The 6007-nt window shown below is 53.4% G+C and overlaps 1 protein-coding gene across 1 annotated transcript in view; it reads left to right on the top strand.

The window, feature by feature from the left end:
- ONECUT3 (one cut homeobox 3) overlaps positions 1-6007 on the top strand; it is a 27577-nt gene that overhangs the window by 20620 nt on the left and 950 nt on the right. The window lies entirely within an intron of this gene.

Here is a 6007-nt window from a genome sequence, read left to right as displayed (position 1 = left end):
GGAGGAGGAGGAGGAGGTGGGGGTGATGGAGGAGGAGGAGGAGGTGGGGGTGATGGAGGAGGAGGTGCTGGAGTGGGGGTGATGTGGAGGGTGAGACGGATTAGCGCTGCCCCCGGTGGTGCAGGAGCGGTGGTGGAGGAGAAGGAGATGTTGGCAGCACTGGAGACTCTGGAGGTCTCGTGGCAGGGGTGGCAATGGCGGGCCCTGGCAGTCTGAGGCTGGTGGCTGGTACAAGGGCCTCGTCCAGGGCTTCCTCCCGGCTCCCCGTCCCCACTCCGAGCCCCTCAGTCCTTCTGTCCCCGCCTCAGTGTTCACTTCCGCACAGGGGGCCCATCACCACCATGGCCTCTGGGGCTGGCACAGGGGTGGCCTTCAGGGCTGGTGTGGGGGTGGCCCCAATGTCGGGTGGGGCGCTGACCGGGGTGAGGTGGCGACGGTGATGGGCAGGGGGCGCACGGAGGGGCGTGCAGGCGGCCCCCCCACTCGGACTCACACCTCCGCCGGCGGCCGTGGGGGATGGGCTGCCCGCGGTAAGCAGCTCCGACTGGATCGATCTGGGCTGTGAGGAGCTGTAATTAGATTGAGCGCCGGGAATCGGGGCGGCAGAGCCTCTTTTTGCTGCGATCGACAAAACGTGAAGTTTTTTCAGACTCTGCCTGGCCCGGCCCCTCCCCCAGCCTCTGCCACTGGGGTCCCCATTAGGCACCAGATTGGGGCCTGGGGAGGGCTGGGAAAGGGACGCTCTGCATCCAGCGCCCCTCCCCTACCTAGGCCGGTGTGTGGGCGGCCCTGGTGGGACTGGCTGGCAAGCTCGCGGGGTGGCTCACCTTCTCTGTGTCACAAGGAGAAAAACCCCTGCCTTCTAGAATTATGGCAAGGATTCGTGCCTGTAATCCCAGCGCTGGAGGATTGCTTGATCCCAGAAGTTAGAGACCAGCCTGGTACTGAGACCACATTTCTTATATATATATATATAATCATCTATATAATATAAAATATAGATAAAGGTATTATAAAGATATATATAATGTTGTGTGTTTTTTTGAGAGGGCGTCTCTCTTTTGTTGCCCTGGCTGGAGTGCAGTGGCACAATCTTGGCTCACTGAAACCTCCGCCTCCCGGGTCCAAGAGATTCTCCTGTCTCAGCCTCCCGAGTAGCTGGGATTACAGGCGCCCGCCACCACACCCGGCTAATTTTTGTACTTTTTTTAGTAGAGACGGAGTTTCACCATGCTGGTCAGGCTAGTCTCCAACTCCTGACCTCAGGCCATCCACCCACCTCGGCCTCCCAAAGTATTGGGATTACAGGCGTGAGCCACTGCCCCCGGCCTGCACACATATATATATATATATATATATATATATATATATATATACACACACACACACACACACACATATATTGAATTAGCCAGACGTGGCGGTGTGCACCCGTAGTCCCACCTACTTGGGAGGCTGAGGTGAGAGGATCGACTGAGCCCAGGAGTTCAAGGCTGCCGTGAGACGTGATTGCACAACTGCACTGCAGCCTGGGTGACCGAGCAAGACCCTGTCTCAAAACAAAACAAGAATTACTGTTAAGGATTGAGTGACCAGATACACGGAAAGATCCTGTGAGCTTTTAGAGGAGCACTGACATTTCTGTCCCTACTGTAAATGCAGGATGAATTTGAATAAATTGGCAGGTGAAAGAATGAGTGAATGAATTAAACATTACAACAGGTAAGCAAGAAGGGCCTCCCTTGGAATTTCAAAGCCCCAGTTGACTTTTTTTTTTTTTTGAGACAGAGTTTCGCTCTTGTTGCCCAGGTTGGAGTGCAATGGCGCACTCTTGGCTCCCTGGAATCTCCACCTCCTGGGTTCAAGTGATTCTCCTGCCTCAGCCTCCCGAGTAGCTGGGATTACAGGCATGTGCCACCATGCCCGGCTAATTTTGTATTTTTAGTAGAGATGGGGTTTCTCCATGTTGGTCAGGCTGGTCTCGAACTCCCGACCTCAGGTGATCCGCCCGCCTCGGCCTCCCATGGTGCTGGGATTACAGGCGTGAGCCACCGCGCCCGGCCTTCTTCCTGGTTGAGTTTTGACTCACTATTCCCTCTGAAAGAATGGGGAACTGGGTCCTCTCCCATAACCCTTACAGGGTGGCCAAGTGCCAAAGAGGTGAGAGATCAATTCAGTTTTTTGCATTTTCTTCCATGTTTCTTTATGCAGATAAAATATAAACATCGGTTCTTGCCTCTCCTTTCCTACATAAAAGACTCCCTGGTACACTGTTCATCCTTCAGGTTTTCCTTTGCCATCTTTCTAAATCCGTACCCACACCCTCCCCCTCTATCAGTCTCTCGGTATAGTTACAAATACAGTCTGTTGCCTAAATGAACATTTAGTAACTAACATTACTATGGTTTTGGTGAACACTCTCCACAGCTGAGCCATGTAGGGTACTAGGGTTGTATTTCCTTTCCTGCAGAACTCTGATTTTCCAGGAGTTGCCAAACAAAAATTCTTCCCACACTCCCCAACAAAATTTAAAACCAACTCAATAGGATTTTCCACACATATTAGGTCAACTCTGATCTGGGTGGGGCTGCCCTCCATGCCCTGGGTCATTTTGTCTAGCTGTCTTCCAGAGTCCTCCCCACTCTCATTTAGAGAATCCCTCTTCTCTTTCAGCTCTGTTGGATCACATTTCCTGAACCCCACACCATCCTTTTTTGATTTACCTCCTCGTTTGAATGGAACACATCCTTCAGTAGCTTTCTGAGAAAGTGTATGTGGGAAGGCAAGTTTTGGAGTCCTCGAACATCTGATGATATCTTTATTGCACCTTCATGTTTGATGTCTTGATATTTAGCAATTCCAGCTGCATATACTTCTTCCTTGGAACTTCGAAAGCCTTGCTCTGTTGTCTGCTAGTTTTTGAGAACCCAAAGCTGCTTTGATTCTTGATCCTTCGTGTGAATCTGGCTTTCTTCTGGACGCTTTCTAGGATTTTCTCTTTATTCTTGGCGCTCTGAAATTCTGCAACTATGAGCCTTGAGTGGCTTTTTCATTCACCAGCTGAGGACGTGATGTCCCACCCCATTTTTTTAGAGCTGGGGTCTCACTCTGTCATCCAGGCTGGAGGGCAATGTTACGATCATAACTCACTGCAGACTTGACCTCCTGGGCTCCAAAGATCCTCCAACCTCAGCCTCCTGAATAACTGGGACCACAGGCGTGAGCCACCATGCCTGGCTAAATTTGAATTTTTTGTAGAGATGGTGGTCTCATTTTATTGCCCAAACTGCTCTCAAACTCCTGGGCTCCCACCTTGGCCTCCCAAAGTGCTGGGATTACGGTCATGAGCCACTGCACTTGACTGCCTTTAAACTGGAAACTCATCTTTCAATCCTGGACTTTTTTTCCTCATTATGTCATCATCTCTTCCTCTCTTTTAGAACTGTCTCTTGATCAGGTGACAACCCGGCTTTATCTTCATTCGCCTTCAAACTTTTCATTCTCTTTCTCTCGTTCCCCATCTTGGCAGCTGGTTCTGTTCTGTTTTCTGGGACATCTGCTTAGCTTGATTGCCCAGTCCTTACCTGGGATTATTCCACTCTGGCTGTTGTATATTCGCATTTTAAGAGCATCTTCTCACTCCCTGATGGTCCCTTTTACTTAACAGCATCCTGCACGTGTTTCATGGATACGGTATTTTTCTCTGAGCCCTCTGGGAGCGGTCATTATAGCTTTGCCTGACTTGTGGGTTTCTTCTGAGTCTATTCCTCCCCCACCGCACTGTTTTTCTCCACTGTTCTCCCTCTCCTCCCTCCCTCACTCTCTCTCCCTCTTTCCTTGATGTTAGACGAATTTCTTTCCTTTTCTTTTTTTTTTTAAAAACAGGGTTTCACCACGTTGGCCAGGCTGGTCTTGAACTCCTGACCTCAGGCGATCCACCCGCCTAGGCCTCCCAAAGTGCTGAGATTACAGGCACGGGCAACCACACCCGGCTGATGTTAGATGCGTTTTTGAAATGTGCAGTAATCCACAGGCATCACTTGTAATTATTCCTAAAACCTGAAACTGGGGCCAGGTGCGGGGGCTCACGCCTGTCATCCCAACACTTTGGGAGGCCGGGGCAGGCGGATCACCTGAGGTCAGGAGTTTGTGACCAGCCTGACCAACATAGAGAAACCCCGTCTCTACTAAAAATACAAAAAATTAGCCAGGCGTGGTGGCTTGCACCTGTAATCCCAGCTACTCGGGAGGCTGAGGCAGGAGAATCGCTTGAACCCCGGAGGTGGAGGTTGCAGGGAGCCGAGATTGCACCACTGCCCTCCAGCCTGGGTGACAGAGGGAGACTCTGTCTCACACTGAAACCACAGTTAGAAGCCCCACACGTTCCAGGTCTGAGGGAGTGAACTGAGTGTCAGCTCACACCTGAGACGGGCAGAGCTGCTGTCCCCGAGACGTGAGTCACGGCAGAGGGAACATTCATTTCTTTGTGTGGACAGACGTGTGTGGACGTTTATTGAGCACATCATCTGTTCTAGGCTGTTCTGCAACTGAAAGAAAAGCTCTGTGTGCCACCCCAGTAGGCCACCATGGCTGGCACAGAGGAGAGACTGGGAGCAGGGACCCACTAGGACCACCTGCACCACGGGACACTTCTGGGTGTGACAGAGTAGCTGGGATTCCTGGATGGAGACCAGAGCAGGACAGCCTCTCCAGCGCCACAGCCCAGATGGGATGCGTGAGAGGACTGAGATTCTGGTGGAGTTTCAAGCTGATGCCACAGATGAGTCCACCTGACTTGTGGCCCAGCTTTCCGGTGGGGACGCCTGTGTCTCCTGCCAACTGATGCCCGCTGCACTGAGGGAAGGGGTCGACTTTGCTGCTGGAGCAGCAAGAATAGGATTGGTTCAGCCCTGCCGCACCAGCCTGAGGCTTTGCTTTCCCCCTCTTTGCGAGTGTCTGGTCTGCGGGGCAGCCTCCGGCAGCTCGCTCCCTGATCCCGGCTGGGTGACCTGCTCAGCTGGGAGAGGAAGAGGAGATCCCTGCACTCTCCCTTCCTTCTCCAGTCTCCTACCTCCTGACCTCCAGAGGGAGGCCAAGTCTGCGTGGTCTCACCTTGTGAATAAGGGCATGGGCAGGAGGCAGGGTTCAGATGTCAGAATTGGGCTGTGGACTCACAGGGTCCCTAAGGGTATCCGGCCTCACACAAGTGTCCCTGCTGCTCATCGCTGAGCTTGGTTGTCAGAGCCAGTTGCAGTGACACAGAGTCATCCCAGTGCTTTGGGAGGCTGAGGCCAGAGGATCGCTTGAGGCCAGGAGTTCGAGACCAGCCTGGGCAACATAGCAAGACCTCCCCTCCGAAAGAACCGAAAGACCCTGGTTGGCCCATCGTTTCTGGGGAAGGCTGCTGGGTTTTGTGACGCACCCCAGGACCCATGCATAGCCAGTTATCTCACCCAAATCTACAATGAGCCGAAAACTCACAGGTGCTGTTTCCGTGTCATTTCCCCAATACGCCCAGGCTGGGGCTGCAGAAAGGAGAGGAGAAAGTTACCAACACCTGTTTCTGTGGTTCATTCGGTTGGGAGCGTTTGAGGGGAGGATGGGGTTTGGGGGGCTACAATGCTTGGGGGTGCCTGAGTGGGCACCATGGAGAAGGCGGCTGGAGGGGTGGTGGCCATGCCTGCGGAGACGTGCTCACGATGTCCCCTTTTTTGTCCTCCCCCCACCCCCACCGCCTCTGCTTTCCCTGCCTGTCCTTGCCTTCCCTTCTGTCTCCACCACCCTCTGGCTGCACCCTGGCACCTCCTGGTGTCTCCCTGTTGACCTTGCTCTTTCCCTGTTTCTGTGCGTCCTGTGTTCCCGCCGTCCCCCCTCCGCATCCCCCAAAATTCACGTTGCTCCTGGGCTCCCCCTGGGCCCCTCGGTGCATCCACCTCTCCCTGTGTCTCCCTTTCTCCCCCTCCCCCTCCTTCTCCCCTTCCTTCTCCCCCTTCCCCTCCTTCTCCCC

This window comes from Cebus imitator, unplaced genomic scaffold (genome assembly GCF_001604975.1).
Source record: "Cebus imitator isolate Cc_AM_T3 unplaced genomic scaffold, Cebus_imitator-1.0 Scaffold524, whole genome shotgun sequence".
NCBI classification, from domain to species: domain Eukaryota; kingdom Metazoa; phylum Chordata; class Mammalia; order Primates; family Cebidae; genus Cebus; species Cebus imitator.
Note: the sequence above shows the minus strand (reverse complement) of the source record. Positions and strands in the feature narration are given on the sequence as shown.